At 41.7% G+C, this 27,165-nt stretch overlaps 1 long non-coding RNA gene across 1 annotated transcript; it reads left to right on the forward strand.

The window, feature by feature from the left end:
• The first annotated feature begins 735 nt into the window (after positions 1 to 735).
• On the forward strand, positions 736 to 26,348 carry LOC141373892 (uncharacterized). The gene is made up of 4 exons (XR_012380289.1): positions 736 to 835; positions 2,238 to 2,435; positions 7,488 to 7,549; positions 26,177 to 26,348. It is a non-coding gene; the product is annotated as an uncharacterized lncRNA (long non-coding RNA).
• Positions 26,349 to 27,165: the final 817 nt, after the last annotated feature.

Here is a 27,165-nt window from a genome sequence, read left to right on the forward strand (position 1 = left end):
GAAACTAGTAACCTGCCGACCACCCATGGAGGAGAGGAGCTTGGAGCTTCTTGTTCCTTATGGTTTAAGCTTCTGTGGTTGACTACTCTGTTACTTAGAGCCGGATGCTTTTCAGCCGCTCCAAATGGTTTAAAGTTTGGGTAGGAGATAACGCTTCTTCACACCACTGCCTGGAGGAGTGCAGTTAAAACTGGCCATCCTGCCTTCTCTTAAGTCCCTTAGTGCTTTGATTGCTCAGTGACCTGGGAACCCTAATGATTACGGTTCAGTAAGGCTTGAGATGCGTAAAAGCAGACTTCCGACCTGAAGCCGGCCTCTAAAAGTGTGGTTTGGGGACGCCTACCTGGCTCAGTCGGTAAAGCATGCCACTCTTGATCTTGGGGTTGTGAGTTTGAGCCCCATGTTGGGTGTAGAGATTACTTAAAAAGAAAATCTTTACAAAAATAAAAATTAAAAAAATAAAATCTTTTAAAAAAAAAAGAAGTGTGCTTTGAGTGGCGTCAAAAATCTTCCACTCAGCAGATAAAATAAATTTCCTTATATCCTGCTTTCAGATCGGAAATTCTACTGGTAGGGATTATTTTTCTCAGAGTCTTTAAGTGTTCTTTCTTAAATTGCATATTTTCTTGAGCCAAGACTAGCATCCTGTAGTCTTACCAGCTCACTTATCAACTGAGATGGAGTCACCTCGCCTCACACCTTTATTTTGTAGATGAAAAACCCTGTGGATTGGAGACACTGGGTGGTTTACCCAGATGACATCCACCTTAGAGCCAGAATCCTGGTTCTCAGACTTCCACTTCAGTGAATTTGATAATCCGTTGCCACCCCCAAAGTAAGTGTTTTAACAGTATCTCTGTTAAGAAAGCTTGTTGCAGTTTCTCTCTCTGGGTCTGGAATCTGTAGGCTTGAAGCTTCGTTTGAGTAGTAAATATACTTTTTGCAGTTGCAGGGGTGAACAGCAGGAAAGGAGGAGCAGATGGAGATTGGAGGGAAAAGATACAAGGCCACTGGCCTCAGAATTTTGTTGAGGTCTAAGCCTGCTTTGGCCCTCTGTCTGTTGGAAAGGGCAGTTCCTTCTCTCCCTCTTCCCACCTCCATTCTTACTGACCTCCAAGGCTAAATGCATAATTGTCTTTAATAAACAACCCATTTAACATTTTTGACACTTGTTAGCTCATTTAACAAATGTCACTGCATTCTGTATTTACAATTGCATCACATTCTTTAAAGAAAGCCATTTCTGAGATTCGTCAAATTAATCACTGCTATGCATGTTCATTTAAGTTTCAGAGACTTTATTTCTGTGGGATTTTCAACTAAAATATTTCCTAAAATTTAGGTTAAATTATTTAGACATATTCCCATATTTTTGTCAGGCATTTAAGGATCTATAAAGAAATGCATCATTTAAATAAATTCTGACTTTTTATAAAAAAGCAAGAACTGTCAGTAGTAATCAGTCACTGCCTTAGGCATGCTGTTTTTATTTTTTTATTTATTTTTTTAAGATTTTATTTATTTATTTGACAGAGAGAGACATAGCAAGAGAGGGAACACAAGCAGGGGGAGTGGGAGAGGGAGAAGCAGACTCCCTGTTGAGCAGGGAGCCCGACGTGGGGCTCGAACCCAGGACCCTGGGACCATGACCTGAGCTGAAGGCAGATGCTTAATGACTGTGAGCCACCCAGGAGCCCCTGGCATGCTGTTTTAAATATGATCTTTCAAAAGAACCACACTTGTGGTGTTTTTGTTGTTTTATTTTGCAAAGATACCTATACAGTCCTTCTATTCCAAACATTCCTTGGATCATAAATCTTGGAATGGTTTCTGTGTTCTTTTGCCCTCTGCTGGCTAAATTGAGACCTTCCTGAAAATCATGTCAATCAGATAATCTTATGGCCACCAATGTACATCCTCTGTCCTGCTCATTTTTAGGTCTATGTGGCAAAAGCCTTCTTAACAATCTTTATGCCAGAGATAAAAATCTAGCTTTAGACTACCGCTGTTTATCAAGGTGTCTGTGACCTGAAGGCTCCAGCTATGAGATCTGTCCATTCTCAAGCATCTTTCGCATTTATCCCTGGCATCCTATGATCAGTACCTCATTATATACTATCCTATTTCTGAATTGTCTCTACTGCATAATTTAGTAGACATATCAGTGGGTAAATATAAATCAGCTCTATCATTCTGTCTTGCTTATTAATTGCTTGGTGTTTATCTTGTTTTCTCAGTGTGACTTACCAGTTTCCTAGGCCTTCATCCCCACCCACTGGATTCAAAAGAGGCCTCAGCCATGGCAGCTAAGCCCTCACACATCCTCTAGCCTTTAACAGGAATGATGAGGGGGCCTTCATTCTTGCTGTGAACCTGGCATTCCCAGACATCCTCCAGCCCACCTGCAGCGCTCAGGATGGAGCACAAACATTTGGGTAAGGCCGGCCCTTCCCTGGGGGGCCCAGTGGAGGAGAGTGAACCAGCTCATGGTCTTAGACTTGTATTCTGCTACTCTTTTGCTGGTGGGGAACCCAGCCTGATGTTATTCAGGTTCTGCTCTCACCAAGACCCAGCTGCTCTTTCTCCTCTTCCACATAATGCCCACAAGCCTGGGTTTCTGGGGTAGGCTACAGAGCGACTCCTGCCCTTGGATCGCTACTTTCCATTTACATCTAAACGGAAGTCTGCTTCCCGCCCTCCCCCCGCCGCAGCTTTATTAATCCGTTGGGTTTTTTTGTGTTCTTTTTTTTTTTTTCTCCCTGGAAGGAGAGTGTGTGAAAGATTGGGATTTGGGTGGCTGGCGTTTTTATCCTAAGGGAAAACTGCAGAAGTTCTCTTCTGATTTTTTGTTCTGTTTTGATTTCTCAATGAGGTAGAAAACAAAACCATCCGCTGAGAGGGTGGGGGAGGGGAGGGGAAGGGATCTGATTGGCTGTCGGGGTTGCTGGAGGCTGAAAGGCAGGGCAGTGTGACCCGCTAGGGAGCAAGAAGGCACCGCCTGAGGTCTGTGGTAATAAATTTAAAGTAAGACCAGTCAGCATGACCATGGGCTTTTCTCCAGCCACAGTCAGCTGCATCCTGTTGTGGTTTTACCAAATGGATGCAAAGAAATGTGCAAAACAGATAGGAGGGCAGCTTGAAAGCACTCTGTGAAACACAAATAGAGAGGAACAAATAAGAAGACATCTCACCTTCTTGGGTTAGACAATGTAGCCTCAGGGAGATGCCAGTCCTCTCCAAGTTGGTATATACATCTATTGTGACCACATTAAAATTGGCCTTTGTCTCTTGTTTTTTTTCCTGGAATCAGAAAGGTTTCCAAAGTACTTTACTGAAAAAGAGGCACAATGGACAAAAGATATGAACAGGTGGTTAAAATGTTTTTTAAAAATTTAAAAGGAAACGGCTTGTAACTATCTGAAAAGCTACTCCATCTTGCTTATACTAAGAGGAAGATGAATTTAAAAAGTATTTAAAAATATTACTACTCACCGACGGTAGCTACTACAGTTGTGGTGAGCTTAGCATAAATGTGTAAACTTGTGGAATCACTACCTTGTACACTTGAAACTAACGTAACATTTGTCAGTTATACAAAAAAAAGTCACTGCTCACCTACCTGATTGGCAAAACTCAGAATGTTTGCTAATACGGTCTGTTGGTGAGGCTGTGGAGAAACAGTTGCTGCCTTAATTGTTGGGAATGCAAAATGGTACAGCCTCTATAGAGAATAATCTGGAATTAACTAATAAAGTTACATTTCATTTACCTGTTGACTTAGCAATTCTACTTTTAAGACTCTCTAGAAATTTGAAACACTATGTTCAGGGAGTTATTCATTGTGACATTATTTATAATAGCAAAAGATGAAAAACAATCTGAACAGCCATCAATAGAGGACTTGTTAAATAAAGCAAAAGAGAAAACAGAGTAGCTGTTAAAAAAAAAAAAAGCAACAGCTCTCTAAAAACAAGATTCAGAACAAAAGATTGGTAAAAGATATATATAGAATACTCTCTTTTGTGTAATAAAGGGGGAGGAATAAGAATGTTTGCTTATTTCTGCCACAAAGGCCTTGGAAGGAGAAGTAAAAATGTTAGTAAAAATGGCTTTCTAGAAGGAGCAGGAAAAAGGACTGAGAAGATGGAGGTGGAGGTGACACTTTGTTAAGTACAGTGAAGAGTGTAAACATTTTACAAATTTAAAAAATAATAATAATAAAATGAAATGTAAGAGGAAGGTAAAAGCAAACCCTCAGACTGGACACAAGTGAATCTAACATGAATAGCAGATGGAGGTATGCCATGCCTCTTGTTAACCCTTCACTTAGGAGCTTCCCCAGGAAAGCCTGCACTTCACACCCAAATCCTGGGACTCTGGAATTTGCACAACTCGTCTCAGTTATGTTTATTGTGTCTTGTCTGTCTTTTCCCACTCGGCAGCCAGTTCTTCAGGGCAGAGATCTTTGTTTTGTTTACTGACGTACCTGGCCTATCCAGTGTCTGGCACATAGTAGGTGCTCAATAAATATTTGTTGACTGGATGAAACTCTTTGTGGGCAGAGAAGCCATTTATTGTATGTACTTATTTTAATGCCCCAAATCTTGTACTGGGAGAGCTAGCATAGGGATTGCTTCATATACACTTTTATCTGAGTCCAGTTTTAGGAGAACTACAACTCCATTTCTCTGCCCCTGTCGTTTATTCACGTCTGGCCAATAGCCCTAGATGGTGCTGCCATGACTTTGTCTGCAGCTGGAAGTCCCTGGAAGCTAAGACATTGCCCAGGCTCATGCTGTGTTGAAAGTGGCCCAGACTGTCAAAGATTTACTCTCCTTTCTCTTTTGGTAGAGCTGAGCTGCTAAGCTGCTTTGGAGATGATTCAGAGCGATTTCTCCATTTCTTTCTACTCAGCTTATAATGACAGTGATATTTTGGATTCGTGGAGAAATCAATCTCTCTTTGAAAATGGCTATATACAGATGAAGAGATTTCTTTCAGTAGGTCTGATTTAATAATAAACTGGATAGATCCGACTCTCACTAAGAACAGCATCAACCTTCTGACATCCTTCTCTGGACATTTCATTTCTCTCCATAAGATCCACGAAAGGCTTCAGTTGGGAATTCACTTCATACAAAGTTTTGCCCTGGGAGTGAGACATGTGGATTTGAATCCTCACTCAGGCAAGTTGTTAACTCACCTTTCTAGACTCAGTTTCTACATTTTCAGCAACACCTGTCTTTCGGAGTTGTTGCAAATATATATGTCACCCCCCTAGCACAGCCCCAGTTCTTCACTGAAGGGTGCTAGTAATAAAAATAGGCTTCCTATTCTTAGTAAAAATTGTAGGAAAAAGAGATTGGAAGGAAATATACCAAAATGTGGACAGTTACTCCCATGGGGTGGTGAGATTTTTGTCCTTTTTATCTTGGTGATTTAAACTTTCCTGGATTTTCCATATCTTGTAAAACATTATACAATAGTTTTATAATCAGAAAACAATGAAAATAATTCATGTAACCCTTAATAGTTAAAAAAAATTATCAGTTCTCCTTCCATGATTCTATCCTGTTTCTCAATAATAACTCACAACAAAAACCAAATTAAATAAAACAAGTTGTGTCAGACCATTTCATTAACAACCAGGAGAATTAATACAAGCACACAGACCTAGAGCCTGAAAATAAATTAGTCTGCAAACAAATATGAATAAGAAATGAAAACCAAGGACTTGATCTTTAGCACAGATGTTGAAGTCAAAACTTTTAGGACCTGGTGAGCAGATGGCAAGTCTTTTAAGGTGTTGGCCAAGAAGAACAATCTCAAGATAGGGAATGGCTCAACAGAGTGCCCTGTGTGAAGCAGAGAGAACAGAGGTGGGGTGCATATTTCCTATCAAGCAAGGCACCCTTTCTCTGCAGGAAGGCATCTCAGGCGTTGAGCAGTGAGGCAGCAAGCAGTGCCACCCGCCCCCCCCGCCACCACCACAGCCACCCTTGGTGATAAGTGTGGATAGGAGTAAAATGTCACAGCCAGGTTGTACCTGTCCCCACAGGGGGATGGCTACATTTGCATCACCTGGGGGTGGGGAGTGGACAGGGGACAGTTATCAGAGATTGAAACCCAAGAGGGAAGGAAGTGGTAGAGTTGGTGGTTAGTGCCCTTCAGACCTGCCGGCCACTTCCACCTCCTGTCACTTGCAGGGACTCTGGTCAGGGTTGCCGGAGAAGTGGGGACAGAGGAGGCTTTTGTGACCACTCAGTCCTTGTGCATCAGACTTCTAACCGCTTGGCATTTCACAACTGAGGAAACAGGAAGTGGGGACGTAGAAGGGAACATGGGGGCTGGGAGCAGTATACTCAAGACTTCAAAGGGCAAGTATTTTTGCCAGTACAGGTTATTCAGTAAGCAAAGATGCTGAAATGCATTTCCCGTGTGGCTTTTTCTTTGTTTAATATAGTGTTGTTGACCAGCTCTGTAACTCAAGACATCTGCAGTCTGTTGCAGGGCTCTGAAGCTTGAAAATCAGAACAAACCATTCATCTCACACAGGCCTACAGCACAGAGCAAGGGTCAATTAGTTACCAAAATTGACACTTATTATGGGGAGAATGTGTAACAGAGAAGAGATGGCAAGCCGCCTTTATAACTCTGGCAGCACGCTTAGATCACCCAGATAAGATTAGGAAATTAATAAAGCAGTTTCGTCTATCTGTCTTCTGGAAAACATAGCTAGTTTTTTTTCTTTGACTTTTCTTTCATCCATGTCCACTTGGAGTAGGTTTTTTTATTTGCTTCCTCCTCCCTCTCATTTAACTCTTTGAGAAAAAAACCTTGAGCGGGCTTTTCGGGAAGAAAGCACCTTTTTCTGCTCAGGGCATACCCTGATTCCCAGGTGGAAATTCCCAGGTATCAGTAGGAGCACCTGCCCATTTGGCTCTGGCTCGAGAACTGGGGTCTGGAGGCTTGTGCCCAGAGAAGGAAAATAACCAGTTGGATCAGTGGGCGAGAGGTGAGAGCATAAATCGGGCTGAGACAAAGAAAAGGTCAGCTGCAAGTGGGTCAGGAGATCAGAGTGGGCTGAGTAGGCCCTGGAATGCTTGGCTGGGAGGCCTGCCAGAGAGGATTTCAGTCCCTGACACCCCCACCCCCACCCCACCCCCACCGCCCACCAGGTCCCTGCAGGGTAGGATGACTCAGCATTTCCTATTAGCACTAATAAGGCCAACCCCAGAGGCCCTAGCAAGGCTGACTACTGTTAAAACCAGACCAGTCTCCTTCTGGCTTCTGGTTCTTTCTAGGTCTATATAGCAATAGGGTGTTCCAGAAGGGATGTGTAAGTCATCCCAGTATTTAATGCTCTTTCATTACTTTTTTGAACTTGGGCCAACAGCCTGAACCGGTCAGGCTTTGGGCTGATGCCAGCTACTTTATCTGGGTGCATTGTCACATAATAACAAGTAACCTTTTTTGGTGATTGCTAGGTGCTGACAGTGTGCGAACTTTACACAGACATCCCTTTTAATTCTCAGAAGCAAGCCCCAAGGTATGTATTATGTCCATCTGCAGATGAGAAAACTGAGGCTCAGAGATGTCATTGAAATTGCCCAGGACTGAGAATCTAACTCAAGCCTTTCACTTATGAGTCCATGTGTCCTGTTAACCAGTACCCTCTACTGCCCAGCAGTGATAATTAATGGCCTATTGAGTTTAAACGAAAGTCGGAAGGTGATCATATGCAGGAGAACATGGAGAAAATTAAAAGCAAACAGAGGGCCAAGAATGTGATGAGAAAGGAGACCAGAAGGAGAGAAGCATGTGCTCCTGGTGGAAAATCCAGGTGGTAGAACCACTGGCTCTTTATGGTCACTCAAGGTCCTACCTGGAGTCTTGTTTACCTATTAACATCTCTTCAAGATGGACATGGCTTGTTATCTTTATTTTCTATGTATGAGTTCTGTGGATTTATCATCTAGCTTTGTATTCTTCCAGCCACCAGAGGATAGGTGTATATGCAGTGTGACTGTGTGTCCCATGTGTCATGCTGTTTCCCCATCTACCCTCCTGGAAGATTTCACTACTAAAATAACTGGGTAACACGGCAACCGCTGGGCATTGTCTTCAGAAGTCAACCTTGTACATGCTGTCCGCCAAGTCTGATTCCATGAAGGCAAGGATTTTGTCTTGTCCATCTCCATGTGCCTAGCTGTGGGAATGTAGAGAGGGATCTTTATGTACTAAATGAGGGGTGTATAACTGAATGGGTTGAAGAGGAGGCAGAGTGTCTCTCGGAGCCTTTGTTGAAACTCTTGTCTAGGTGATTCACTGACTTTGCAAAGTAGAAAATGGGACAGGGTAATAGGTGATATTTTGGGGGATGTGTTTGGGTGGGATTAGGGGCAAGAAAGTGTGGGACTTGGGACTCTGTGGTGGGAGAGCTGGAGAACTGGTGGGTAGGGTAAACTTCCCCATACCTTCCTTCCACTTCCTGTGTCTCCAGACCGGCCTCTCATCCCTCCCTCAGCTTCAGGAGAGGAGTCCTTAGGACTCAGCAAGGCTGCCATCTCTAGGCTTAGGTCTCCTGCAGCATCTTTGATCCTTATCTCCACTGACCCCTTCAAACAAGCACGGGTATTCCTCCTCCAAGAAAAACAAACCAGGGGCGCCTGGGTGGCTCAGTCGTTAAGCGTCTGCCTTCGGCTCAGGTCATGATCCCAGGGTCCTGGGATCGAGCCCCGCGTCGGGCTCCCTGTTCAGCGGGAAGCCCGCTTCTCCCTCTTCCACTCCCCCTGCTTGTGTTCTTGCTCTCACTATCTCTCTCTGTCAAATAAATAAATAAAATCTTTAAAAAAAAAAAAAGAAAAGAAAAACAAACCAGAATCTGGTTCAAGTCTGTAGTTTTTTCTAGTCACCACCCTATTTCTCTTCTTCAGTTTACTGTTAATCTTGAATGAATGATCTGTACTTTTTAATCTTCATTTGTCCAGTACCCAGTAACTCTAAGTTCCTTGAAATCGGGCTTTTGCTTCTCCTGCTTTACTAAAACATTCTCTTTTCCTTGCTCATAGAAAACCAACAGAACAGAACACTTTCCATCTGACCACTGGTCATCCCTGGTATTCCTTTCTCTTTTTTTCCTTTTATGAATAAAACTCTCCTGAGTTTTAGCTGGGCCTATCGATGCCCAACTAGAGACTACATTTCCCAATATCCCTTGCAGCTGGGTATGGCTGTTTGGCCAGGAGCTGGGGGCAACTTGTTGCTTCTGCCTGTCCTTCCACTTTTGTTCTCACTGTTGCCTAGAAGCAGCCTTGGAAAGTGGCGGTCACGAGACAGGGGTGGCACGTTGAGGACAGCCCGGCTGCTCCACTAGCCCTGGACTGATCACCTTTGGGTCTTTACATGAGAGAGAAATAAACTTATACTGTATTTTAATAGTTTTATTTTGGGGTCTCTTTGTTTTAAGCAGCTTAGCATGTACCCTAATAAACTTATTTCTTATTTAAAAAGTAGTGTGCATTCACTGTAGAAACTGTGTAACTTAGTGATAAATAGAAGATGACACAATTCCTGTTAATCCTTCTACTTTTCTGACTATTCTCAGTAGCCTATGCTTAATTGCCTTCTTTTCTTTCTGTCACCCACAATAATGGGCATAGCCCAGAACTAAGTTCTCTACTCTCTTGTCTCTCTGTGTTTTGTCACAGAGAATGACTCATACAGTGATTGATTCAGTCATTAATTTGTTCATTCAAAAATAATCTAGTGAGGACCTACATTCTGCTAAGTGCTAGGGATACAAACATGAGTCAGACATGGCCCCTACCCTTGAGTTAATGACAGGCTGGAGAGGAGAGGAAAAGGGAGACAGAAATAAGTCCTCTTTATGTAGTGTGCAGAGTACCTTAAGGGAGGTGGGAAGGAGGAAGATGAGGAGAAAGGGAGACTCCAAGCCAAGAGGTCAGCCAGGAACTGAAAGCCTGGATGTGAAAACTTTCAAGGTGTTTGCAAAGAAATACAGGTTGTAAGTTGTGGATACCGTGAAGAGTTGAATGCTGAGGTTGCTGAGGTACAAAGGACAAGGTCATGGAGGCCTTGCTTGTCATGCTAAAGAGGCTTAGAGCTTTCTCCTAACTGGGGCTTTAATGAAGGGTAGTCAATAGATGTGTGAAATTGTAGATTTACCTTTTAGATAGAGTGTTCTGAGGGTTAGGGTCAAGGATTTCTGGGAGGTAAACAGGACTGGGAACAGGGAACCTGTTAGGAAGCTGTTTGCAGTAGAGTAGGTAAGAGGTGCTGATGACTAATGTATTGGTATTAAAGAATGGAAGCAAGAGGGGCACCTGGGTGGCTCAGTAGGTTAAGTGTAGGACTCTTGATTTTGGCTCAGGTCATGATCTCAGGGTCATGAGATTGAGCCCCACCTTGGGCTCTGTGCTGGGCATGGAGCCTGCTTAAGATTCTCTCTCCCTCTGCCCTTCTCCGCCTCTCCCCTCCTGTTTGCATGCTCTCTTTCTCTTTCAAAAAAAAAAAAAATGAAGAAAGAAATGAATTTGAGAAATAATTAGGAAATAAAATGGGCATGACTTGGTGACTGAAGAGGGAGTAAGAGGAAGAATCAAAGATGACTCCTGGGTTTCTAGCTTGGGTGGTCAGATAGGTGGCGTGATAGCGTTAGTGGCTTTAAGCTATCACTTACCCATAAGGTAGCTTATTGTGAAGGTACAGAAGCTTAACCTTCAGGCCTCCTTCATTATATAGGTCCATTCAAAGGCTCTGGGAGTGGCAGTTTTGTATTTTTTTTCTTTAATTTTTTATTGTTATGTTAATCACCATACATTACATCATTAGTTTTTGATGTAGTGTTCCATGAGTCATTGTTTGTGCATAACACCCAGTGCTCCATGCAGAACGTGCCCTCTTTAATACCCATCACCAGGCTAACCCATCCCCCCACCCTCCTCCCCTCTAGAACCCTCAGTTTGTTTTTCAGAGTCCATCGTCTCTCATGGTTCGTCTCCCCCTCCGATTTCCCCCCCTTCATTCCTCCCCCCTGCTATCTTCTTCTTTTTTTTTTTTCTTGACATATATTGCATTATTTATTTCAGAGGTACAGATTTGTGGTTCAACAGTCTTGCACAATTCCCAGCGCTCACCAAAGCACATACCCTCCCCAATGTCTATCACCCAGCCACCCCATCCCTCCCACTCCCCCACCACTCCAGCAACACTCAGTTTGTTTCCTGAGATTAAGAATTCCTCATATCAGTGAGGTCATGTGACATATGTCTTTCTCTGATTGACTAACTTCACTCAGCATAACACCCTCCAGTTCCATCCATGTCATTGCAAATGGCAAGATCTCATTCCTTTTGATGGCTGCATAATATTCCATTGTGTATATATATATATATATATATATATATATATATATATATATATAACTCATCTTCTTTATCCATTCATCTGTCGATGGACATCTTGGCTCCTTCCACAGTTTGGCTATTGTGGACATTGCTGCTATAAACATCGGGGTGCATGTACCCCTTCGGATCCCTACATTTGTATCTTTGGGGTAAATACCCGGTAGTGCAATTGCTGGATCATATGGTAGCTCTATTTTCAGGCAGTTTTGTATTCTTAAATATATATTCTTTTTCTTAAAAATGACCTACACCCTCTTTAAGCTGATGATAGCTTCAGACACACAGAACCTGAACCCAACCCTGCCCATCCTCTTTCAATTCATTCTTCTGATTACTAGATTGATCTTCCTATAAGAATCATCGACATCATGTCAGTCCTCTCCTAAGAAGCTATTGTTTTCATGTCAATGGACTTTTACCAACCTGACAATTTTACTTTGGGACTGCCTTTTACCTCCTCTTTCTAAAATTGTCTCCCAACAAATGTTTATAGTTTCAGAAAAATAGCTTTGACCTGTCTGCCAAAGAGCAGGGACATCATTTACAAATGTCCTTGAAGACCTATCTACTAAAAGTTGCAGTTACTCTGTTGAACTTGTTCATTACCACTCTTTCTTATTTTCCTTTTCTTTTTCTTGTTTTTATACCAGTTGTGGCTTTTCTACCTTACACACTTGTTTAATCTCAGACGTGGTCATTCAGTAGTAGCTGGTGTTTGGATTGTCTCATACCTACAGAAAGCTTCATTGCATAAGCCAAATATCACATTGCATTTTGGCCATGGTGTACATCTACCATGTGATTATGCTTTAATATTTTAATATTTAGTATTCTGTTTTTGATAATGTTGAATCAAAGGTGGTTTGCACTCATTCTGGGCTATAAACCTTTGAACATTAGTTATGCAATAGTTCCAGTATCTGGAATATAATGTGCTGTCATCTGCAGTCACAGCTATCCTGGACCATTCTCTCATCTGGAAGAAGAGTTGTGTTCATTGTTGTTGGCTGCATCGCCACTTGATAAATTATTCCTGAGGGTTTTTCTGCTCTCCAAGCAGCCGCTACTCCATGTATGAAATATCTAATTTCACTTCCTAAGCATTTTTCCCATAATGCCCCTTCTGCTTCAACAAATTCTCATTCAAACATACTAAAATGGGACTCATAATAATCAATTTATTATTTTAGCAGTCTCAATAAATAAGGCAGTCTGTGTTCTTTCTCACCGTGTTCTTTTTTCTTAGGGATAAGGCAGACCTAGCCTTTTTCTATAAAAGAACACACTGTACGGCCTCATGTTACAAAATTTCAGCTTGGTTAAATTATAATAGACAGTCCTTCAGTTTTTCTTGTAAGAAGATCACTTATTATGAATAAAAATTGTTACATAAAAAAATGAAGATAGAATGTTACTATTAGGAGACAACTGTGAGCTGTAGAGCACAGTGCTGATGTTTCACACCAGATCTCTCTCCTCTCCTCTCTTCTCAGGGTCTTCCTTCTGCTTCAGTTTCTCCCTCTGCCACATGTTGGCAGATCCAGATCAGAGGGGTAGTGGGCTTGACAGCACCTGCAGAGGCCCAAGGGCTTCTCTTGGGTAAACGGATTTAGGTCTGCCTGCCATAATCCCAAAGAAGGAGTCCTGAACCAAGGAAAACAAAAAATGGTAATACTAGGAAATGTGGAGCAGATGCAATGTGGGGCAGGATGAGGACTTGGGGGCCCAATTCAGTTTTGGGAAAATACCATTTCCTATAGTGTAAGTTCTTTTCTGTCGGCATAAGCCTTTTGATCTTCGTGGTGCTTTGAGGGATTCGGGCAGAGGCACGTGTCCGTGGTGGCGGTAAAACAGAAGAGGAAGGCTGACAGCACCCGGGGAGTCTGCTTATGACACAGGGAGCCGTAACCTGCTGAGAACCAAGTGGCAGCCTGGCTCCGGGCTCCAGGCTCCAGGCTCCAGGCTGCTCGCTGGGGACGGACAGTGGGTGGTACTTTTGAAGGATTCTCCCAAGTACCTGGAAGGAGAATCTGGTATAAGAAAAATTTCCTTTTTGTCACACATGACAGGACCTTCAGCTTTGATCCTTGTTGCCCTTGGAAGACTGGAGAAGTTTTTAACAAACACTGATGAGTGTGTGTCCAGAATGGGGCTAACTCCCCACCTCCCTTCCACATACACACTTCCTCCCAGCTGCCATTCATGCCACTTCTGTCTCTTCCATTTGGAGTGGCCCAAGTGGAAGGGGAAGATTGGAAGATATTTTATATAAACAGAGCAAGGAGGATGTCAGATGCTGACCACCTGTTTGTAGCTTGGTACCCTCAAAAGTGGCCCTGGGCACTCATGTAGTCTGGTGTCTGAAATAGAGGGTTCTTCCAGCATCTTGTTTCATGTAGGTCAGCATCATATTCCTTTTTCTTTTTTTAATTATTTGTTCACTTTTTTAAGATTTTATTTATTCATTTGACAGACAGCACAAGCAGGGGGAGGGATAGACAGAGGGAGAAGCAGGCTTCCAACTGAGCAGGGAGCCCAGCGTGGGGCTCGATCCCAGGACCCTGGGATCATGACCTGAGCCGAAGGCACACAATTAACCGACTGAGCCACCCAGGCGCCCCCAGCATCATATTCCTCAGTCAACTAACGCAAATGCCCCCCAAAGGCCAGTGGGGGGTGAAAGGGCCATTCCTCAGAGCTCCTTCAGCTCAGTGTTTTACATAATTAATCCTTGATATGGCTGGACCTTGTTAGGTTAGTTATTTCGTGCCTTTCTTCTCTCTCCCCTCCCCCCGTCTCTCTGCCCTCCCTTCTTCCCTTCTTGCATTTTTGGTCCTGGAAAATTTTCTGTTCATTCTTTTTCAGGCAGTGTTGCTGCTGCTTCCTGTGTCTTGTGTTCCTTGTTGTGGCCAGAAATCTGTATCCATCATTAAAGGCTTAGAGAGGACCACAGGAGGCTGAGGAAGCTTAAGGATAGGCCTTCAGTTTACTGCTTAGACCTTTTTGCCAGGAAAAGCTTGTATGAAGACCTATCACATTGTTTTAACTCTGTGTCCTCTTATATTTTGCAATTAAGGCTCTCAATATAAGGATGTATGACATCAAAATTTAAATTGGTAATTCAGCATGACAGCCCTGGGCTTTTTCCTCCTCTTTTTTTTTTTAATTTTTTTAATTTTTAATTTTTAATTTTTATTTTTTTAAATGAACATGATTTTATTTTTTTTAAGATTTTATTTGAGAGAGTGAAAGCACACGAGAGGGGGGAGGGTCAGAGGGAGAAGCAGACTCCCCGCCGAGCAGGGAGCCCGATGCGGGACTCGATCCTGGGACTCCAGGATCGTGACCCGAGCCAAAGGCAGTCGCCCAACCAACTGAGCCACCCAGGCGCCCTCTTTTTTTTTTTTTTTTTAAAGATTTTATTTATTTGACAGAGAGAGAGAGAGACACAGCGAGAGAGGGAACACCAGCAGGGGGAGTGGGAGAGGGAGAAGCAGGCCTCCCGCGGAGCAGGGAGCCCGATGTGGGACTCGATCCCAGGACCTGAGCCAAAGGCAGATGCTTAACGACTGAGCCACCCAGGCACCCCCCTCCTCTTTGATCAACAGTTACTCCAGTATGGCTTATGGACTCTACTTTCCTATCTGTCTTAGAGAACAAGAATGACACGGATCAGCATGGAATATTTTAGGTGAGATCACCGAGAAGCCAGGTTACAGATGAGGTGTAATCATTTATCTTTAGACTCACGGTTACAATTTACCCTCCCTCCACCCATTCTTCATTTCTACACAGCCCTCCTTCCCATGGTGCCGTAATAATGGGAGGGTAGTATCCAGGGCAGGAAGAACCTCCCTTGTCCTGACCTCCAGAGTCATGGCTTCTATACTCTCTATATATGTGACAAAGGTCATAGGAGCCACCTCCCTCTAAATGGGTGGGAGCAGAAAGGTCACAGTTAGGAAAGTAGTATTTGAAATAAAGAGGAAAGGGACTACCAAGTGTCCTGTATGTTCACTGTGATCTTTTTGAATCTACTTGATTGGATGGAACATATTAGTCATCAGACCAGCCATTTAGCCGTGTCCTCTCTTGCCTAGTCCAGTAATTACATGATAAAAACAAGGGTGTGAATGCCCATAGCATTCTTTGCATCCTTTTTTTTTTTTTTTTTGTATCTATTGGTTTTGAAAATCAAAAATCAGTTATTGGTTCTACTATGTGCTGGGCACTGTAACTGTGACTGGCACTTTATATACATTTTTTGTAATTCTTACAATAGTGCTGTAAGGGATTATTTTCATTTTTTATTCATTCACTGGTCCATTCAACACCAGCCGGGCTCTGTGTTAGATGCTAAGGACATACAGTGAATGAGACAGACAGCATCCTACCTTCCTGGTGCTTAGAAGCTGAGGCATCCAGAAGTAACTGGTAGTTAGGGGACACAATAAGTGGGCAAGCCTGAATGTGAATCTGTTTGTTTCCAGAACTCTGAAAAATAGTGACAGTCCATTACAAAGAACCTGCTAAGTGCCAGTCATTTATAACTCAACTCAGTTTTAAACCTTCAGACCAGGGGCACCTGGGTGGCTCAGTCGTTAAGCGTCTGCCTTCAGCTCAGGTCATGATTCCAGGATCCTGGGATCAAGCCCCGCATCGGGCTCCCTGCTCCGCGGGAAGCCTGCTTCTCCCTCTCCCACTCCCCCTGCTTGTGTTTCCTCTCTCACTGTGTCTCTCTCTCTGTCAAATAAATAAATAAAATCTTAAAAGAAAAAAAAAAACAACCTTCAGACCAATCCCATGTTACCTCCATTTTCCACGTGAGGAAATGGGACTCTGGGAAGTTAAATAACTTGCTCACAATCATAGAGCCACTAGACAGCAGGACCAAGACCTGGATGCAGGTTGGCCTGTCTCCAGAGCCCATTTTGCTTCCACTTGACTGTGTTGTTGCCCTACATAGCAGAGAAGACAAAGGTCCACGAGCCCTGCCCTGTAGGAGCTTACAGGCAAGAGAAGCAAAATATAATTACAGTGAAAAGCAGAATAGTGTAAGGCCACAAGAAGAGTGTAAACAAAGTGCTTTGAGGTTGAGGAGGAATTATTTTAGTCTGAGTCCTTGAAAACAGAGGATAAGAAAAAGTACTCTATTTGATAGATCTACTGGGTGTCATCTTTCAATTAGAAAATGACCTATTATTCTGACTGAAATATAAAAATAGAATTTAGAATTATTTCACTTCCTTAATTTTTTTGCTTAGCAAATGTGTTCATTATATAAAATTTATTGAGTGGCTGACTGGGTATAGCACTGTAAGAAACATTAATTTCAGAGACTTTGAATTGTTAAAAAACGTGGATCTTAGAATCAAATACAATTTTTTTTTTTTGAGTAAGAGTGTATACTGTATTTGTTCAAAGTGTTTCCCTATAGAAAAAGTATGGAAGAGTCCTAGTATATTTTTACTTCCATTAGCACCCAAGTGGGGCACTGTTTACAGTTGTACCCTTTGTGTGATACACAAAGGTACCCAGCTGAGGGGGTGGGAAGGGGTTGAAATCCAATCACATCTCCCATGCCAAACAATGCTCTCCATTGGAGGACTGCCTCCCTCTCACCAAGAGAAGGGCATCTTGGTGACTTTTTAAATTCTGTAGAAGTTAGAAGAGATTCTCTAGAGGCTAGCAATGACCCTGGGCCCTACAGCAAGAATGCTGATAACAACACTGCAGCAGCCAGGGTTGAAGTGTACTTGTTATTTTGAAGTTGAAGAATAATTGACATATGGTATTATATTAGTGTCAGGTGTACAACATAGTTGTGATTTGATATTTTCATACATTATAAAATGATCACCTCGATAGGTCTAGTTACCCTCTGTGACCGTACAAAGTTACTGCAATATTATTGACTGTATTCCTTATGCTGTACATTATCATCCCTGAGACTTATTTATTTTATACCTGGAAGTTTGTACCTCTTAATCCCCTTCACCTATTTCACCCATCCCCCCCACCCCTGCCCTCTGGCAACCACCACTTTGTTCCCTGTGTCTATAAGTCTGTTTCTCTTCTGTTTGTTCATTTGTTTCTTAGATTCCACATATAACTGCAATCATATGGTATTTGTCTTTCTCTGTCTGAATTACTTTATTAGCACAATATCTTCTAGATCCATCCATCTTGTTGCAAATGACAAGGTTTCATTATTTTTTATGGTGGAGTGATATTGGAATATTATGTATATATGTACACACCCATAACACATCTTCTTTAATAATTTATCAATGGACACTTGGGTGACTTCCATATCTTGGCTATTGTAAATAATGCTGTAAAGAACATGGCAGTATATGTTTCTTTTTGAATTAGTGTTTTCCTTTTCTTCAGATAAATACCCAGAAGTGGAATTGCTAGTTGTATGGTAGTTCTATTTTTAATTTTTTTAGGAACCTCTATACTGTTTTCCATAGTAGCCTCACCAATTTACATTCCCATCAACAGTGCATTGAGTTCCAGCCTTTTCTCAACATCCTTGCCAATACTTGTCTTTTTCATAATAGCCATTCTGACTGTGTGAGGTGTATTTCATTGTGGTTTTGATTTGCATGTCCCTGATGATTAGTGATGTTGAACATCTTTTCATGTGCCTCTTGCCCATCTGTATGCCTTCTCTGCCCATTTTTTAACCAGGTTGGTTTCTTGTTGTTATTACTGAATTGTGTGAGTTCTTTATATATTTTGGCTATCAACCCCTTACCGGATATATCATTTGCAAGTGTCTTTTCCCATTCAGTAGGTTGACTTTTCCTTTTGTTAATGGTTTCCTTTGCTGTGCAAAAGCCTTTTAGTTTGTTGTAGTTCTAATTGTTTATTTTTTATTTTGTTGCTCTTGCCCGAGGAGACATATCCAAAAGAATATAGGTAAGATCAATGTCAAATGGCTTACTGCCTATATTTTCTTGTAGGAATTTTATGGTTTCAGGTCTTATATTTAAGTCCTTAATCCATTTTGAGTTGATTTTTGTGCATGGTGTAGGAGAGTGGTCCAGTTACATTCTTTTGCATGTTGCTGTCCGGTTTTCCCAAAACCATTTGTTGAAGAGACTCTCTTTTCCCCATTGTACATTTGTTTGTTTTTTTTTAAAGAAGTGTATTTTGTTGTTTCTATTCTTTTTTTAAAAGATTTTATTTATCTTTTTGACAGAGAGAGACACAGTGAGCGAGAAAGAACACAAGCAGGGGGAGTGGGAGAGGGAGAAGCAGGCTTCCTGCCAAGCAGGGAGCCTGATGTGGGGCTCGATCCCAGGAGCCTGGGATCATGACCTGAGCCAAAGGCAGATGCTTAACGACTGAGCCACCCAGGCGCCCCTTGCGTTTGTTTTTTTAAAAAATATTTTATTTATTTATTTGAGAGAGAGACAGAGATAGCGACAGAGGCAGCAAGAGAGAGCATGAGTAGGGAGGAGAGGGAGAAGCAGGCTCCCCGCTGATCATGACCTGAGCTGAAGGCAGAAGCTTAACCGACTGAGCCACCAGCCCCCCACCCCACTGTACATTCTTGCCTCCTTTGTCATAGATTAATTGGCCATATGAATGTGGGTTTATTTCTGGGCTGTCAATTCTATGCTATTATCTATGGGTCTGTTTTTGTGCCAGTACCGTTCTGTTTTGATTACTATATCTTTGTTGTATACTTTGAAAACAGAGAGCATAATACCTCCAGCTTTGTTCTTTCTTAAGATTGCTTTGCCTCTTGAGGGTCTTTTGTGGTTCCATATAAATTTTAGGATTATTTGTTCTAGTTCTGTGAAAAATGCCATAGGTGTTATGTTAGGGATTGCATTGAATGAAGTGTACTTAATATGACAACTTGTTCTTTTTATATGTCTACTAATAGACCTAAAAGTAATGTAGGACCTTATTAAATCCCAAATTAAACTTAAGATTAAATAATTATTAATATCACTGAAAAATCTGTTAATGGAAAGTTTTATTGATTCCATGTTATCACATAAAGACAAATTGTAATATGAGATAAAATATAAATTTATCTCATATATAATTTTATCTCAAATATAATTTCAGGGATTCCACAGCCCTGAATCTAATCTAACCCCATCTAAATCCCATTTTTGGACCTCAGATTAGAATACCCATAGTATTGTACGGAATGATTCAAAAAGAACACTTAACAAATATAAACATGTGGTAAAAGCCTAATACTTTCCCTATGGCTAGACACTTAAAAGGTCACCCACAGTTTAATACATATGTGGTTGTATATTACCTGGTTACTGAGTAGTCTACTTTGGAAGTGTTCAGTACTTTTTGAATCACCCTGTATCATTTTATCAACTTCCTGGGAGAGGTTTTAAGTGCCAAGTTGGCAGTCCTAGTTTTGGGTGCTCCTGTGCCATGAATACATATTTATTATGGCTCATTTTGCAAGTTGACTTTTATAGGTTGGATTAATGATGAACAGAGTAGTTCTTTATTGGATGACAGTAATTTTACTTGAGATTTCAATGAGTGATGATGGCATTACCTCCCTACTGCAATACTCAAAATCAGATTGAAAATATAACTTCCCCCAGATCTGGAGCATCTCTTAAAGGTTAAGAATGGTCATAGTGACCATGAAATTATAAGCACTCTACTGTGGGAGAGAGTGAAGTTTCCCAGGACAATAAGTCATTATTAAAGCAGAGAGAGGGGCACCTGGGTGGCTCAGATGGTTAAGCGTCTGCCTTCGGCTCAGGTCATGATCCCAGGTCCTGGGATCGAGCCCCACATCGGGCTCCTGGCTCAGCAAGGAGCCTGCTTCTCCCTCTCCCTCTGCCTCTCTCCCTGCTCATGCTTTCTCTTCTCTTTCTCTGTATCTCTGTGTCTCAAATGAATAAATAAAATCCTTAAAAAAAAAAAATCAGAGAGAGCCTCTAAATGGTTCCCTCTTTAGACCAGCCAGTGTGCAACTGTGAAACATGCATCTGACAGTGTGGTTTCCATCACTCACCGGAGGCTGTCTTCCACTTCGCAGACTGTCTCATGAAACTGTCATGTTAAGTGTTTATTTTTCTGGCCAAATGTCATCTTTAAGCAATACCATTTCATTAGAGTTTGCTGAGAGGAGACTGGCTTGGGATTTTTTCTTTTAAGATTTACTTACTTGAGAGAGAGAGAGAGAGAGAGCACATGTGAGCAGGAGGAAGGGCAGAGGGAGAGGGAGAGAGAGAATACCAAGCAGACTCTGTGCTGAGTGTGGAGTTCAACAGGCGGCTTGATCTCACAACCCCGAGATCATGACCTAAGCCGAAACCAAGAGTCCGAGGCTTATCTGACTGAGCCACCAGGTGCCCCTTGCTTAGAATTTTTACCATAATCTAGAGGACATCTGCTGCAGGTAGAGGGGGCGGGGGACCACTAGTTCACTAGTTGAAATGCCATATGATCTGACTGCAACTATATACATGAGCTCTATCAGCCAGTATAAATTAAAGTTTTTGTTTATTTTTAAGATTTTATTTATTTATTTGATAGAGACACAGCGAGAGAGGGAACACAAGCAGGGGGAGTGGGAGAGGGAGAAGCAGGCTTCCCGTGGAGCAGGGAGCCTGATGTGGGACACGATCCCAGGACCCCGGGATCATGACCTGAGCCTCCTGAGCCGAAGGCAGACGCTTAACAACTGAGCCACCCAGGCGCCCCTGTATAAATTAAAGTTGACCTTAACGGCATTGCATTTATCTGGTCAGTTTAGATAATAGCTCTTTGTAAAATTTTAATTTTCTCTTATTAATAACATTCATATGTTAGTGTATCATTAATTTTGAAATGTTTTATTCATTTTACTCTGTTGATATTTTTCTTCTTGAAGGCATCAAATAACATTGACTGATTATAAGCCACATTTCCTTAATTTTTTCCTTTTTAAAACATGCAAGTATTTGTTCAAAGAAGACATGTTTTAACCATGAGTGAAAGCTGAATATAAGCAATGCAATATGAACTCACCAGGGCACATGGCAAGCATTTTGCTTTACTATCCAGAGCAATAAGGATGAAAGTGATTGCAGACAGGATTTGTATGCTAAGGTTATTCACTATCCATGATTCAAGGTGGCAGTTTTCCTTGCCTAACACATAGATGATCCATAATATTTGTGGACATTTTGTTTATTGGCACATATTTGCTGAGTGCTTCACCTGTGTCCATCACGGAGTTGGGTGGCTGGGATACACAGATCAGTAAGGCAGGGCCTCTGTGTGTTGCATCCTGGGTAATCAGTACTTTATGAAAGAGGCAAAAGATACTGTGGGAGTACAAAGGAGGGAAGGATCAGGTCTAGCTACAGAGTGGCCATGAAGTCTGGAAATGCAGATATATTATTTCATCCTATAGTGTAACATAATACCAACAAAACTATTATGTATTTGCCTGTGTTTCTGGACTTGGTGGCCAGCTCTAAGATGGTCAGGAAAGACTTTAAAGGAAAAGATCCTTGATTTGGTTCTCAAATGTAAAAAGAAATTCACCAGGTTAGGAGAAAGAGCCTGGGAAGACATTCCCAGTTGAAGGCAGTGTTTGTTTGGGGAGCTACGAGTGATCTTGCTTAGCTGGAATGTAGAAGATGAAGTGAGACATGTGTGTAGAAGCCAAGTAGTAGAAGTTTTGTAAACGATGTTAAAGTGTATGGATTTTATACTATAGGCAGTCAGGAGCCCATGGAGGGTTATGAGCCAGGCAGTAACATGGTCATTCAATCAAAAAGTGTTCGTGTAGTGCCTACTAGTTTTCAGGCCAGTGCTAGATGCTGAGCTACAAAAATGAATTAGATGCAAGTAAGTCAAATCCTGGTAAAGAAAAATATAGAGAAGTTGGTGCAATGGAAGCCATAGATTTTCTGTAATCATAACCATAGCAGTATTACATTTATTTTTTTAAAAAAGATTTTATTTATTTATTTGACAGAGAGAGACATAACGAGTGAGGGAACACAAGCAGGGGGAGTGGGAGAGGGAGAAGCAGGCTTCCCGCGGAGCAGGGAGCCCGATGCGGGGCTCGATCCCAGGATCCTGGAGTCATGACCTGAGCCAAAGGCAGACGCTAATGACTGAGCCTCCCAGGCGCCCCAAGGAAGATCACTCTTACTTAGGAATGGCAAAAAGGGAGAAAGAAAAGGATACTAGGGAAAAAAGCCCAGAAAACACTCTCATACAATAATAGTGGGAGTGAAGGAAAGGAAATTCTCCAAATAAAGAGTTTTAACAGGGTGTCCTTGGACAGACTTCTGTGGAGGCGGCATGAAGTGGGCAGTGGCACTATGTTGGTACATTCTATGTACAAAACAGCAGATGACAGGAGTGAGGATTTCAAAGACATTTTCTTTCTTGGAACATATGGAACTTTGAAGGGTTGTAGGGGAATAGTTGAGGAATTATTTTTATCCAACTCACTTTCAAACACATTTAAGAATGTTAGAAATTGCCAAATGCTACCATCATTTTAAAGAGATTGTTAGATACAGCTATATCATTTGGGATCCTTTCAGCCCCAAGTCACAGAAATCTCCAGTTAAAATTGACTTAAATATTAAGTACTCTTATTATCTCACATAATGAGTGGTCTAGAGGTAGTAGGTGATGCTACTTGGTAACTGAGTGTCTCAGAAATCTCACCCAGTTTTTGTAATCCTTCTGTCTTGCAGTTCCTGGTATGTTAGCTTTGTTTGCTGTCATTGGTCTCAAATGACAGTATCCAGAGAAAGAGAAGACCACCCTTTTGTTTGTATTCCTCTTGGGAAAGAGCAGTCTTCCTGCCAAACCCCTCAACTCTTACACCTCATTGGTTAGAATTATGTTGTATATCCAAGACTAAACCGACCATTCATAGGAGGAATCAATCACGGGATCATTTATGACCCAGTGCTTGGAGCTGGGGCTAGGTCCATCCTTCCCTGAAGCACATGGCCACTCAAAGGGGGTTGGAAATCTGCACAAAATTGGGGTTTTGTGAACGAGAAGGGAAGGTTGGATAGATTTGGGGTAGGCAATCGATGGGTGTCTTTCAAATTAACTACAAAAGCCTTTCTTAAATGGAATGACAAAATAATTATTAAATGCATCTTATTAATAAAATTTTCAGTCTTTTAGCAGTGTGTTCAATAGCCAATTTTCTCTTATTTTTAATAAAATAATTATAATTTTAGAACTACCTACTATAAATATTTCAATGCAATAAACCTGGTAAGATCAATTCAGTTTGGTTTAGGTTTTTAAACTAGCTCTTCAGGATTCTTTTGGCTGGAATGGTTCATGGTAAATATCACTGATGATGAATGAAGTTTGGCAGTTCGCTCATTCTCCATAATTTAGAAAAATGCTAAAATGCTAACATGCCTCCAAAGTGTTGGAGAATCAGTTCCTACTTCCTACTGCCTTTCATCTGAGAGTAGAGGATAGGCTCTGCAAGTCCCATTTGCAACTGCCTGAACAGTTTCCTGGGTCTCCAAGAAACAACAACTCAAGGAAACAGGGGAGTGCCAGGCTGAAACTATCAGTTACTCCGGCTTGCAAGAAATAGAAACTGACTAAGCCTAAACCTAGACCAAACTTAAGCCTAAAGAAACGGTTTATTTTAAAAGTTCAGGGATGGGCGCCTGGGTGGCTCAGTTGGTTAAGCGACTGCTTTCGGCTCAGGTCATGATCCTGGAGTCCCGGGATCGAGTCCCGGGATCGAGTCCCGCATCGGGCTCCCTGCTTGGCGGGAAGTCTGCTTCTCCCTCTGACCCTCCCCCCATCTCATGTGCTCTCTCTCTCTCATTCTCTCTCTCTCTCAAATAAATAAATAAAAATCTTAAAAAAAAAAAGTTCAGGGATGATCCTGGAACCCAAATTCCACTGAGTCTTAGGAAGTTCTGTTCTCTGAAAGTAGAAGCGCATCAGGAGCTGGGCGGTTTCCTCACCTGTCCCTCCTGCTTCTCTCTGCAGTGCGGTTTGGCTCTTTTCTCTCTGCACACTGACTTTGTTGTTTTTTCAAGTCTGTGGTGGGCAGATGATAGCTAATTTATATTCCTTGATATCACATCCCCTTTGCTCAAAAGACTAGTCCAGACTCTGAATGTCTCTACATTCTAACTCTGAATTTCCCAGGAAAGAGAATCTAATTGACAAATGAGGAAATTGCAGCTTTGATTGAGTGTCTTGCACAAGATCACCCAGCTAATAAGTGGTAGATAAGGCCTTTTGAGTCTAGGTCTGTCTGGATCTAAAACCTGGTGACCTTCCAACAAAATACGTGCCCACCGATTAGATTTTCAGAGGCAGTGCTGGATGCCTTGTTGATTCAGTCTAGTCTTGTCCTTGCTGGTAAGCCTGCTTTGGGGGCTTGGTACAGTTCTTCCTCTTACCCCCCTCTATCAGCTCCTAGCCAAAAGACCTAAGATCGTCCCTTGCTGACTGATATCTACAATTCCATCATGACGAGAGTCATTTTTTTTCTTTGGCTTAACATATGGAATATTTCATCATTACTGAATACCTGGTAGGTTACAAAGACTATATAATGATCTCATTTTATTTTTACTACAATCCAGTGACATAATAGGCAGGGTTATTTACTCCCATTTAGACTTAAAGAAATGGAGGTTCACAAGAGCAAAGTGATTTGCTCCAGAAGAGAGGACTGACCTCCCTGGGGAGCCTGTGGCTAGTTGCTTAGGGGTAGATGGAGGATCTCATTGGTCACATCCCTGGGGAACATGAAAGTATCACTTCCAAGGGGGGCAGGACAGCCACAGGCCACTTGGTGCTGAACTCTTGATAGATTGGGAACTTTGTGAGGACAGATACTATTCTCACTCATCACTTTGTTCTCAGATTCTAGCATCATATGTTGTACATAGCAGACACTTGATGAATGTTTGTTGAAGGAATATGGGACTTCTTAAAATGATAACCCTCCAATATTGGGATGATCTGCCTTGAAAGTTGTGTGATTCTTAGCACTGGCAGAGGTTAAGAAAAGATGATAAATATCTGCTTCCTAATATTAAAGACTAACATTTATTGAGTGTTTAACTATGTGTTGGGCACTGGGCTGAGTACTCTACATAGTGATATGTCATGTATTCTTCATTACAAGTCAATGCAATAGGTTCTCTTATTATTCTAATTGAAACCAAGGCACCAAGAGGTGAAGTGATTTGCTCAAGAAACCATTGCAAGTGGCCTAGATTTGAATCCTGGTAGACTAAGTTAGAGATCAGGATCTCAGTCGTGTTGCCAAAGCACTTCCTAGATGAGACAGGAGTTTGAAGTAGATGACCTCAAGTCTTTTTTTTTGACTGAGATTCTCTGTTTGCTTGGCCAGAAATTGGTGCTACCAGAGAAAGTAGGGAAGGAGAACTGGCTGTAGGTTTTAGGATAGAGGGGTCAGCAGAGAAAAAATTGATTTTGATTAGGTTTGGTATGAAGATATCCAAAATCCAAATGAAAGAATCCAATTATAGCTCTCTCTTCAAGGAAAAGAAAATCCATGTGTATGCTGTTTTCATGAAAAGCCCTTTCAATACAACATGTGATAAACATTACTGTCTGGCTGTGTATATTATCGTATTTATGGCTCCCAGGCCTCTTCTAACATAGCCATATACTGTATTATTGATAAAACCACAACTTTGTGAGATAAGCAACATTCTCTTTTTAGAAGACAATTGACAACATTGTTGTTTTTTATTTTTCAGGAATTTCATTAAAGACGGTGTATGCAATTTCAAAACCGATAACCACAAAGAAATGTCTCCTATATAACAAAAAGAAAAAAGGCAAACAAAATATATTTGAAGGCTTAGGAGTTTTAACTAACTTTGCCACTGTATCCCTTTTTAAAAGAAATAAACAGGTACTTCATATTTAGCATGTTGCATTATCACCTTCCCTGGCAATAAAACAAAACTTGCAGACAGGTAAAGAAAGCAACACACCTAAAATATAATAGGTGATAATCCCTTTAAATCTTATTTGATTGAATAACATTGCTGTTTGATGATTTAATTCTGCTATAGCCTTTGACTTATCAGAAAACTCTAAATCTGCCAAACAATAGAACAAACAAGCAATCAACAAGGGGTCAAGGGACACTAAAAAAGAGGCAGGGGGCAAGGCAAGATTCTGCCCACATGGGCCTGTCCTAGCAGGACTACATACATAACCCATGACTCCTGGAAAGAAGCACTCAGGGTCCCATGTGGCCGAGGTCAGCCAAGGACAACCTTGGAATCAGATGGGCCTGGACTTTAATCACAGACAAACTATTTACTAATGGTACAACCGTGGGAAAGTGGCAAAACCTCCCTGAGCCCAGTTCTTTATCCACAAAATGTTAAAACTAATCTGTCTGCATACGGTCATTGTAAGAAGTGTATGAGATGCGTGAGATGAACCTACAATGAAGTGTTCTTATCACACACACACACACACACACACACACGCAGGGTAGGAAGAAACTTTTGGAGGTGATGGATATGTTTATTGCACTGATTGTGGTGATGGTTCCAGTGGTGTATACTTATTTCTAAACTCATCAGGTGGTATCCATCAAACAAGTACAGCTTTTTGTATGTCAATCATACTGCAATAAAGTGGTAAAAAAGAGAAAAAAACCCTACAACAGCACCAGCAGCGGAGGGAACTTCCAGTAATTGTTAGTGCCATCCTTTCCCTCCACCTTAGT

The sequence above is a fragment of the Callorhinus ursinus genome, unplaced genomic scaffold (assembly GCF_003265705.2).
Source record: "Callorhinus ursinus isolate GAN/ISIS: 27379988/994484 unplaced genomic scaffold, GSC_fseal_2.0 scaffold12, whole genome shotgun sequence".
Lineage (NCBI taxonomy): Eukaryota > Metazoa > Chordata > Mammalia > Carnivora > Otariidae > Callorhinus > Callorhinus ursinus.